Source organism: Antechinus flavipes, chromosome 4, assembly GCF_016432865.1.
Source record: "Antechinus flavipes isolate AdamAnt ecotype Samford, QLD, Australia chromosome 4, AdamAnt_v2, whole genome shotgun sequence".
Taxonomy (NCBI): Eukaryota; Metazoa; Chordata; class Mammalia; order Dasyuromorphia; family Dasyuridae; genus Antechinus; species Antechinus flavipes.
The window spans coordinates 358,378,504-358,390,956 of NC_067401.1; positions in this window are offsets into that span (position 1 = coordinate 358,378,504).

Sequence of the window (12,453 nt, forward strand, 5' to 3'; positions counted from 1 at the left end):
TCTTTTTCTCTTTCATTTTAATGCTGTTCACTTTACAAATTCCATGAACCTTTTTTTTTTTTTAGTAATAATAGCTTACATTTACATAATGCTTAATGGTTTACAAAGTACTTTGCTCACAACTTCTGACAGACTGAAACCTAAAGTGCAAAGCATTTTAGTAATAACTTACATTTCCATAATACTTTAAGTTTACAAAATGCTCTACTTATAACAGCCTTGGGAAGTACATAATATACATATTATGATCATTTTACAAATGAAGAAACTGAGACTTGTTTATTCATTTATTCCACAAGAATTTAAAAAATATTTATCATGTATCAAACACTGTTATAGGTCTAAGCATTATGTCCCTGCCTTCAAAGAGTTTATGTTCTATTAGGAAAAATGATAAGTATGCTATACAAAGTAATTTTGGAGTGGGGAACATTGGCAACTAAGGGAATCAAGACAGGTTCTTGTAGGAAGTGATATGAGCCAAGTTTTAAAGAAGGTTAAGGATTCTGTGATTTTATCAACTAATCCTGTTCTTTATTTACCTTCAGAGCTTCCCAAAAGGTTCTCTGGGGTTGCCGGTTGCCTGTTACCTCACTAGGAGAATCAAGTTCCCAGTTTTTCAAGTCCAACTCCATCTCTGACTCCTGAGGAACAATTTTGTTTTAGGCTTTAGTCTAAGGAGTCCTTTCCAGCAGAGAGTAGGAGGGAAAATAAAAGAGCTACCCTAGAGTACAAGCAAAAATCAGGTATGAAAGAGGTAGCTTTATAAGCTTACACAAGGAAAAGGAATGCTAAATAGCAAATTATCATAGAATGATTTTAATTGGGAAGCTAGCATTCAGGCTTTGTAGTAGGTCTACTTATTAGGTATTTTGCATTTTACCTCTGCTGAGAACAACTCTACAAATACCCAACAGGCTGTGTAGTTTCAGTGTTTTCTTTCCCTGTGGTGAACTTTTCTTTTCTCAGCCAGTCTCTCAACAGCTCATTCTTAGATGCCCAGGAAGGGGGGGGATGATACCAGCTACCTTTTAATATTCCACAAGAACCTGTATCAAATACAGAACATACAAACAAGAGACAGTCCTACTGAAGATATGGGTTGGCCAAGGAAGCCATAAGCTTGCAACTTGTAGATTACATAGATATTCTGTAATTGATTTCTGAATCCCAACCAGGAGGAACCCCTTAGGTACCAAACAGAGCAATAGTTTCTTCTTCACTCTTGTTTTGACCTCTTTTCTTGTGACTTCTTCCCAGAAAACATTATTGAAGAAGAGACAATGATGGTCTTTAGATACTTAGATTGGAACCTCTCCCTCTGACATCAGATTTTTATCTCATTTGCTCTTTCATTTTAAGTGAAGGGGATTAATCTAGAAGTTTGATCTTATGAATTTCAAAAAGTCAGGACATGAAGACACTCAGACCTAGTTATCCGAGAGTAGAGTCAAACTAGATTTTGCAGCAAATCCAGTACCAATGCCTCAAGGTGCAAGGAGCAATCTTCAGGACCAAGGCCAGCGATCCCAGAGAATAGGACTCATCAATCAATGCCATATGAATTTTGTGGGTCTGATGCTATGTAGAAATTGTGTTAATTCTGAGTTCATTCTCCCAAGCAACCAAAATTGTATGGTGAAGTGTTTGAGAGTGGGGGGAAATAAGATATTGATCCTTGTTCTTGCTTTAACTTCAAAGTAAAAATCACTTTGCAAAACTAAGAAGCTAGCATGCTAGTCACTGGAGGTTGACGTCATCTATCTGTGTGTGGAGGAGGGGGGAACAGACTCAGAATGGAGACTTGAGATGACAGTATTAGAGACTCCTGCAACTCTTCAGGGTTACTTCTGATGGGGTTCTCCCCAGGAAAGAGATTAGCCAGCTCTCTCAAGGAGAGTGAGGCTAGAAAATATTTGTTACTGTGGTAACAATTCATGAGGAAAGAGGCAATAGAGAATAGTGAATAGAGACCTGACCTTAGAGGAGTGCAATTCTGAGTTTGAGTACTGTTCTTGACATGTTAGTTGCATGGGCAAATCACTTAAACTCCTAGTACCCAGATAATTTTTTGTTGTCGGCTAGTTGTTTTAGTCATGTACTATCCAACTCTTCATTACCCCATTTCGGGTTTTCTTGGCATAGGTACTGGAATGTCTTGCCATTTTCTTCTCCAGCTTATTAAAGAAGAGGAAACTGAGGCAGGTAAGGGTAAGTGATTTGCCCAGGGTCACACAACTGGTATCCGACTTCAGATTTTAACCCAGGAATGAGTCTTTTTGACTCCAGCCCCAGTACTTCACCCACTTTACCATCTGGTTGCCCACGTAGCTTTACTTGACTCTAAATTGCAGAATAATTTTTATCTCCATTGGTAGAAAAAATCCCTCATCCAGAATTCCCTATGCCAGTGAAATCACAGCTTTGAACAAATATTCAGATATTTATACACACATGTATGCACACACATATGTATCTACTTTTACATGGGAGTGAAAGACACATGCTGAAAGAAAAAAAAAAAACAAGCATCTCCTAAGTGTCGTGTGCCAGGCATTTTACAAATACTACCTCATTTGATCTTCACAACAATCCTGGATGGGGCAGTGGATGCTATTATCACCCCCATTTTACAACTGAAGAAACTGAAGCAGAGTTTATGTTATTTATCCAGGATCACATAGTCTAAAGTTGGATTTGAACTCTGGCTTCCTAAGTCCAGGCTTTGAGCTTTATCTGCTGTGCCATTAAGCTTGTCCTTGAAGACAAACAAACTCTCAATTCTCTCATTGTGCTACATCCAGTATACTAACAACACATGATAGTTTCTATAATGGTGATTCTAGCCAGTCATCCATCTACATCAAAAAGACATAACAACTTTTGTCTATGAATACCCAGAAAGCTTGTGTTTATGAAAAAGTTGTTAGAACTTGTCTGGTGGGTTGCTTACTAGCATGGCAGACAAAAGATTCAGTCTATTTGTACTTATGTAAAGCCAGAAAATCTAGATGAAAACTGAAAAAGTCAGATATATTGGGTAATTAGTTTATATAATATCAAACTTCTGGAAACAGGAGCATGGTTTATTGAATTTTCCTATTTGTTATGTAGATACTTGCTATCAGATAGACATTGAACTGCTTGATAATTGGCATTTATGAATGTCTTTCCTGAATTTGTTGACAAAAAAGGGTCTTTGACTCTTTTCTCCCTCAGCATCTAAGGATGGATGGGCAAAAGTTATGGTGTAAAGCTTGATCCTTGAACAAAATGTGTTAGAGTATTATTAATTCTTCACAAGAATAAAGTATTAAAGATATTTCAGTTTAAAGTCAATAAGGAATTTAATAGCTCTTTCCTTCACACAATCTTAACATGCTAATAACCTAATATCTTTTGAACATGATAATAGTAATATTTACTTTGTCTATAAAATAAATAGGAGACTCATTATAGACATTCAGAAAAAATAACTGTCAAAAATTATGTGAAATTACAGCATTTATCATTGCTAGTCAAAGAATAATTTGCTTATATTTTTAAAAATTCCTGGACACATTCTTTCCTATGGAAAATGATATTTATTGTCAATTAATTTATTACATTATCTTAATATAAGTGAAACCCTATTCTAATACTTCATTTTACTTATGGTGACTCTGGGTTCTAGAAAGTTATATTTGAGAATCACAAGACTGGAGAGGTTCCACATAGCTGGAAAATCTTTTAATATAATTCCAAAGACACAAACCAAATGAGGACCAATTTCACCAGCTTTCATGAGACCCAGCCCCAGAAGGTTGTCTACGAAGTTATGATTTTTGACCACATCAACTCATAAAGACTTTCTACTAAGGCATACAAGAGAATCACAGTTCTTTTGAAGTACTGACTAGGATAATAATTCACTAATTTCAATTTATGAGCTGGCACTTATTCATGAAGAAAATGGCTTCACTACTTTCATGTTAGTGTTTTTATCATGCTTCAACGAAGAATAAAACTATTATAATTGAATTTCAGACATTTATTTACAAGGCAATGTTTAAATACTCAAGGGGCCCTGGATTAAATCCTTTTCCCAACTAAGCTACCATTTGGAAGCAAATATTAGAGACATTTTTCTTTTCTATGGCCTAACACTCAATACAGTGGATTAGCAGTCTCAACTACATTGTTCTTTGATAATCCACATTAGACAGTAGTACAACAGCTAATAGTGATGATTATTCTTTTGCTTTAATGAATGAGTGTAAGTAGACAAGTTGAAGAATCACTTTCTGCTTTTTTTTTGACCAGAATGTCATACAGTCCTGGAAACAGGGCAAGTCACTTTTCCAAGTACCAATCTAACAAAGTTCCATCAATAGTCTGGACGCTTGACTTGGTCATGATGTTTTTTGGCCATGGTAACATGTCATACAACAAACAAAAAAAGAATACAAAAGGCAAAAGCTACTTATTCCCAAGAGCCCTCTCTTCTCCAGCCAAATTGGTTTAGAGGCTTAGGTTTCCATGACCCAATATCGATTGGTCTCTTTGCTTTAATCATGGAATCAAAGATTTAGAACTAGAAGAGACCTCAGATGTCAACCAGTCCAAACACTTCTGTTTTTTTTAAATAAATGAAAAATCTGAGCCCTAAACAGATTCAGGTATTTGCCTAAGGTTACACAGGTAATGAATGGCAGAACCAGAATATGAATCCAGCTCCCTAGAAATATTTTCCCTTTATTATAACCCTACCCATTTTATAGTACTTGACTAAAATCCACCTCTTTAATTACCACAAGAGGAGATGGAAAAAGGTTTTAATAAGGAATATCATAAGGCTAGCAGAAAGTATGAGTTCTGAATCCTATTGTATACTGGCCACATAATTTTAATAGACTAGCCATTAGGCACTAAAATTTATTTTGGCCAGAATGACTCATAAGTTCTATGAACTCTTAGAAATTGTTGAGTTTTGCTTTTCTTAAACTATCATTTGGTTATTAATCATGTGCTCCCTTCGAATGATCATTCCTATTTTTGCCCTGGATTATTAAATAGTATATTGCTATCAGTACTCATCTTTTTTCCTATAGTTATTCACCAGACATGATGTATAGACAACAAATACATATACATATGTAGACAGATATAAAAAGATAGCTGTTATATATAGTCATATTTCAATATAGTTGGTTTTCTTTGTAAGTTTATTTTATAGCAAATATTCAAAAGCATTATTTTGAATGGGGGTCCATAGGCTTCTCCAGACTGTGAAAGAGATCCATGATACAAAAAAAATTGAGTCCTTCCCTAAATTCATATATCTTCCTAACTGCCTTATTTCTGCAAAAGATATAATCTTTTCAGTTGCCTAACTTTACAATTTGGAGTCATTTTCAGATCTCTTTCATTCCCTCCTGTTCATCCCCATCAGTTGCCAAGTCTTGGTAGATAGAACTCCACTTGGAGTTAGAACTCCACAACATATCTAGCACTCTACATTCCAGTCAAAGTGACTCACTTAGTATTTCAGCTCTTACCCTCCTACCTTTGTACTCTAGGGCTGGAATTCTTTCCTTGATCACCTCGCCACTTAGAAATTTCCAATTTTTCTCTTTTTGTGGTGGCAAAGAATTGGAAATTAAAGGGATGCCCATCAATTAGGGAATGGCTGAACAAATTTGGTAAAAGAATATAATGATCCAAGACAATGCCAAAAGATTCATGATGGAAAATGACATCCACATCCAATTTAAAAAAAAAAACAAAAAACTGATGGAAAGCATACTATTTTCACTCCCATCACCCCGTGGTTATTGTTCCCAACTTTGTTTCTTCTTTCACAATATAACTAATGTGGAAATGTTTTCCATGATTATACAAGTATAACCAAGATCAGACTGCTTGCAATGTTGGAAGGACGAAGGAGGAAAAAAAAATTTAGAACTCAAAATCTTTCAAAAAATGAATGTTTAAAAAATTGCTTTTACATATAATTGGGTAAAATACCATGGAAATTTAAATAATAAAGAAATCTCTGGTTTTTTTTTCAAGATTTGGCCCAAAACACCTCTGAAAGGTCTATCCTCCTCCTCCATAATTATAAATCCCTCTTCTCACTCCATAATTTTATTTTTATATTGGTCATATTTTGCACTTATTTACCTGCATGTACATTAATTTCCCACAGTAAAACATAAGATTTATGAGGATGGAAACTTTCTTTTTTGCATATTAGATTCTGTTCTGAAATTAATAGTTTTAGACTAAAACTTCCTTGGGGTACTGAAAAGTTAAGTGACTTGCCCTGAGTCACTCAGTCAATATATGGCTGAGGCAAGACTTTTTGACTTGGAGCTCTTTTATCCACTATGCATGTAACACTGTCTATTGCATATGGGTCTTCCTGGAATGCAATAAATATTTAATAAATGCTTCTTAAATTGATTAATCTCCCGAACAAGGTTTTCAGTTCCTTGAGGGTTATATACTTCAAAAAATTTTCTCCCAAGAAGTCTAAGACAACACTGCATCTCATGAGAACTCTATGAGCATCTGATGCTGATGCTTTTTTTAAAAATATTTTTATTTTTTTGAATTCCAAATTCTATCACTTCCCCTTCCTGATAATAAGCAAAAAGATATTGGTTATACATGAGCAATTATGTAAAACATTTTCATATTAGTCATTTTGTACAAGAAGATTAGAAAAAAATGAAAGTGAAAAAAATGCTTCAGTCTGTGTTCAAACAATATCAGTTTGTTTTTTTTTTTTTTTTTAAAGGTGGATAGTATGCTTCATTGTTAGTCCTTTGGATTGTCTTGGATCATTGTTTTGCTGAGAATAGCCAAGTCATTCACAATTCTTCATTAAACACATCATCATTGGTTCATGTAAATCTTTTCCATCTATCTGAAATCATCCTACTTATCATTTCTTATAGCACATTAATATTCCATTACAACATATATCACAATTTGTTTAGCCATTTCCCTATTGATGGGTATCCCTTCCATTTCCAATTCTTAGCCATCACATAAAGAGCTGCTCTAAAAATTTTTGTACAAATAAGTCCTTTTCTCCTTTTTTTGGATGTCTTTACAATATGAGACCTAGCAGTAGTATTGCTTGATCAAAAGGTATGCACCATCTGGTGCTTTTTTGATGAAAATTATGTAAGCAAGGTTATTTATCCTTAATTAGATCATTAGTATTTATGCAAAGATGCCAGACCAGATTCTATCTTTCCTTAACTACCTATATATTTTAGGTATAGGATGAATGGGATTCTAGTTTCTGTAAACTGCTCCTAACAGTTCCTTAAGATAATGAAGATAAGGTTCTAGCCCTGGGGCATTATTTATTTGCAAACCCATTAGAATGAAAAGATAATTGTCTCTACTTTTAAATAGCTCCTGGAGATACCAGTCTGTTTCTGAGAAAGGCTCTACTCAGGGGACACTGAGTTCCACCTACAGCTCTGTAGAAACAATTACTAAGATCCATAAAGACTCTTGAAAAACAAAACTGATCTGGGTTTTCAACCTTCCCCAAAATATAAATATAAAACATCTGTGCTCCAGCATGAACCAATATACTGAGTTGGCAGGCAATGGGAGAATACCATCAAACAAACAGGCAGGAAGGAAGAAAGGAGGAAGGGAAGAGGAAAGGAAGAGAGGATGAGATGGGGAAGAAAGAAGGTAGGAGGAGAAGATCTAACATAGGTAAGGTTAATAAACAGTGAAGATGATGAGAATGAGATTCATCACCTGCACTTTTCCAAATGTGAAGCCCAATCTTTTGGGGTTCCTTTTCCAGATCTCAACATTTGGTGGTTTGTATAGGGAGAGTCTGGCCTCCCTTGGCTTGATTCCTTCCTTGTCAAGGTAAGCCCCCATTTTTTTTCTCCCACTAACTTTTTTAGTGAACTCTAGTCTCCTTTTCACTTTTACATGAGGCAGCCAGATATTATCATCTTTTATATTATACCATAAAGTGGTATAAACAATAATTGCTAGACTTAGGAATCAGCAAGATGCAAGTTCAAATACTAGCTGTGTGACTGTGGCCAATCTCTTAATTTCTCTCATTTATCTCATCTGAAAATGGCTTTAATTATAGTGCCTAGAGTTGTAGAAGTAAAATGAGATGTATAGAAAACATTTTGCAAATCTTAAAGTATCACATAAAGGGTAGATCTTATTGATATAATATGGCTTCTAGGGGAGACAGCAATGGTTCTGAGGTGTCCTGACCTTAGGAGGCTTCTGTTCTAACAATAAGTCAGTAATTCCAAATCTTCTGGTTTTGAAGCCTGCCTTAAAGTGCTCCCACACCCAATCTAAAAATAATAATCTGATTCTGATGTCATCTGGCCTCAGGATAGTCCCACAGATGAAACTCCTGAAATGATTGCTGACTGTCAGATAGATAATGTTGGTCAGTGAGAACCAAATTCCAGAGACCACTCCATGGTCCTACCTATAGGCCATAAAATTCACATATCTATAACATAAATAGATAAATGTGTCTCTTTTGTTCTGTTTTCTTGTTAAATTCTCTTGGAATTTAGATCTCTTGTAATATCATTACAATTACAATAAACTTTGCTCTTTGATCAGGAAATGGGCTCAAGCCTGCAAATTCTTTTGAGTTACCTTGCAACATCCATCTGTGAAGCCCAATCTTTTGGGGTTCCTTTTCCAGATCTCAACATTTGGTGTTTTGTATAGGGAAAGTCTGGTCTCCGTTGGCTTGATTCCCTCCTTGTCAAGGTAAGCCCCCATTTTTTTTCTCCCACAATCCTATAGCTGGGACATCCCAAGCCCCTGGGAGAAGGCTTGTCTGAGTCATCATGAGTTCCGCACTTGCCAAGTTTTCCTTGAATGGGGATGTGCAACTGGGAAATTCTTGCAATTTTCGGCAAAGTTAATCTTTGCCATCCTTTCTCCTTTCTCAGAGATGAAATGCAGTAGGATAGCTTATAGCAAAATCTTATGACTTTTGGCAAAGATAGAACAGTCCTCTTTCATGTCATTTTTTTTTGTGTGTGCATCCCTGTGAAGAATATCTGTTTCATGTTTGTTCTGTGACCTGGATTTTGTTCCCTGGAAAGATTTCAAATGCAACCAGCAAAAAAAACAAAAACAAAAACAAACAAAAACCATCTTTATGCTGTAGTTAGAATGCTGGGAAATTTTATTTTTTTAATACCTTTTTATTTACAAGTTTATATGTATGGGTAATTTTATAGCATTGACAATTGCCAAACCTTTTGCTCCAATTTTTCCCCTCCTCCCTAACCCCCTCCCCTAGATGGCAGGATGACCAATACATGTTAAATATGTTAAAGTATAAATTAAATACAATATATGTATACATGTCCAAACCATTATTTTGCTGTACAAAAAGAATCCGAATCTGAAATGGTGTACAATTAACCTGTGAGGGATATCAAAAATGCAGGCGGGCAAAAATAGAGGTTTTGGGAATTCTATCTAGTACTTCATAGTCATCTCCCAGAGTTCTTTCACTGGTTATAATGGTTCAGTTCATTATTGCTCTACCGGAACTGATTTGGTTCATCTTATTGCTGAAGAGAGCCAGGTCCATCAGAATTGATCCTCTTTTAATATTGTTGAAGTATATAATGATCTCTTGGTCCTGCTCATTTCACTCAGCATCAATTCATGTAAGTCTCTCCTGGGAAATTTTCTAAAAAGCCTAACTTTTTTCTGTGGACTTCAGTTTTGGTCAAGCTAGGGGCTATACAAAAAGTTAGCTAATTAAAATTACAGCTCAAACTTTTGAGTAGATTCTCAAAATTTTGAAAGCAATGATTAGAAAGTTTGGCAATTAGTCATTTTAAAATTGCAAGAAAAATTCCTGAAACACTGGGGATAATTGCAGGAATTTACCCCATTCTAAAGAGAAAGAAAAAAACAAACAAGGTAAATACTAACTTTTTGCTAATCCTTCCTTGACTCTTATCTTGTCCTGAATTCCCCTTCTGCTCCTTTGAGAAAGCATCCTAGAAGGTATTAAGGGACCCTCTCCACTCCACTTCCAGAGTGGTCCTGAGTGTACCTCAGCGGTAGGAATTGTTAACAAGATCAATATAGCCCAAGTCCTTCTGTTTGCCAACTCCTCTCATCTCAGATCCAATATAAACTCAAAGCCTCACCTGTAGAAATAGGGGAAGCGGCCATGAACACCCCACACAACCTTGCCCATGCACCTCCCCAACCCAGTTTTAGGGGAGTGGAGGTAAAGTCCAATGATTAGCATTTGCGCCCTGGCATTTGAAACCACCATCAAAGAATTATCCTGGCACCAGTCATCCCAGCTCTCAGCCAGTCCTGTCCAGGAACTGCCTGGGAAGAATTTGGGTACCACCCAGCATGGCACTGTGAGGTGAGAAAGCCAGTCAGCCTCTGTATTTGGTAAGATCACCTCTGTTTCAATTATGGATATGTATTAGCTATGTAATTTATGGCAAATTATTTAATCTCTGCCCAGTTTTCTGATTTGTAAAAAGAAATAATTTTTGACCATGATTGCAAAAGTGCTTAGTATACAACATGCTATATGAATGTTAACTGCTTCATTGGAATTGAAATCTTTTTACACTGATAGTGTTAACAGAAGAGTTTGGGAATTTAAGAAAAACAGAAAAGCAGTTTGCTACTACCTTAAAAACTCTAGTTATCCAGAGTCAGACTTCTGAGGATTCTATCAGTAGAAACTGGAACTTTAACCCTTCTCCTGGCTCATAAAAGAGAAATGATTTGCTTAAATTGGAAAATTACCAAATTGCAATTCAGTTTGTTTAGGACATTTAAGCAGAATCTAGGGAATCTCAATAACTAAAGTTAAATTAATTTTAAAATCTGTTCTAGCTCAATTTTAGGAATTATCTTGTTTTCTCCCTAAAACAAAAGGGAAATTTATTTAAGAGAACAAAAACTAAAGCTAAGACTATTTGGCTATTATTTAGGAAAATTCTAAAATTATTAATTAAGTTACTTGGAGTTATTGTCATTATTAATTTACCTCCAGGTATGAGGCCTTTTTCCTTCACAGAGTAGGAGGAGGTATCAAGCAACCCAGCCCAGGAAAACACTAAGAATAGTTGGGGTAGGCAACAGCAAACTCAACCTCTTCCCTAGGCTCTCTGTCAATACCCCTTAATTTGTAAGCTTGCCAGTTTTCTTGAAACCATCAGAGTAAGCAAGGTCATCAGCCCTGAGAAATGAGCCTGTTTAGGATTTATAGTTTACTAAGAATTTATAAGCCTGTATAATGATCAATTCTTTGTCTCAAGATAAGTTTAAACAGATAAAACATGTTAAACAAAATCTCCTATGGGTTTAAGTTATGGTAAACTTTTAAAATAATGTATCTAGCCCTAAGCTGTGATTAGTAAAATTTGCTATTAGAGATAAAATCTCTTGGGACAGTAATTGATATTCTTTTGAGTCCTGAATTTGATTGCATCTTATGTGGGCAAGAGTTGGGAAGACAACCTTAGCCTCTGCTTAGGTCTGGTTCTGACTCAATTTCCCAATTGTTTCTTTGTTTCCCACTTGATTATTCTGCCTATGAGGTGGGATTATTACTGCTCGATCAGTTGTCAAACAGATCTAAGGATGCTTTATCCTGTCATGTATGTGCTCAGATTTTATTTTTTTCTCTTATAGCAAATTCCTATAATCAATGCAAATGGTCAGTAGAAACCATGAGCCCAATATAGGTCCAGGGGACAAAATGTTTCTTTATTTTAGATCTTAAAGATGCATTCTTTTGCATACCATTGCATACTCATAATTTCTTTTTGCCCTTGAAGGGGCAAATCCAGAGGAATATAATCCCTCACCAATGAACATGGGCGGTCATGTCCATAACATGGAGGTAGCTCAGGGCTTCTGTGACAGCCCTCACGCATTTGGACAGGCCAGTATGCAGATAATATATTGATCTGCAGCCCCACCTGAGGGGCTCTTCTGGCTGCAGCCATACAAACCTTAACTTGCAACCCTCATTCCCCGACCAGGGCTATGAAGTTTGTCTAAAGGCCCACAGTATTATCAGTTTGTTAAGTCCCTGAAAGTTAAACTAATTGCTTGCCACTCTGGAAGGCAGGGCCAGGTCCTAGGAGTCTTGACAGAGGGTCTCTGGAACCCTATCCCAGATTCTTGGCTTACTTACCTTAGAGCTAGCTGCTGCAGCCCTTCTAATCAAGGAATCCTCTAAGCTCACCATTGTGTTCAGAGCATTTTGGAAGCCAAAGGGCATCAGTGGCTTGCTAATGGGAGGCTTATCAGGTATCAGGCTCCTTCTAGACACTAGTGGACCACACCCATAGGTAACATCACAACCCAGATGGTGAGTGGTTTACAGATAGATTCAGTTTTCTTGAAAATGGGGAAAGGAAGGCAGGTTATTTTGTGGTG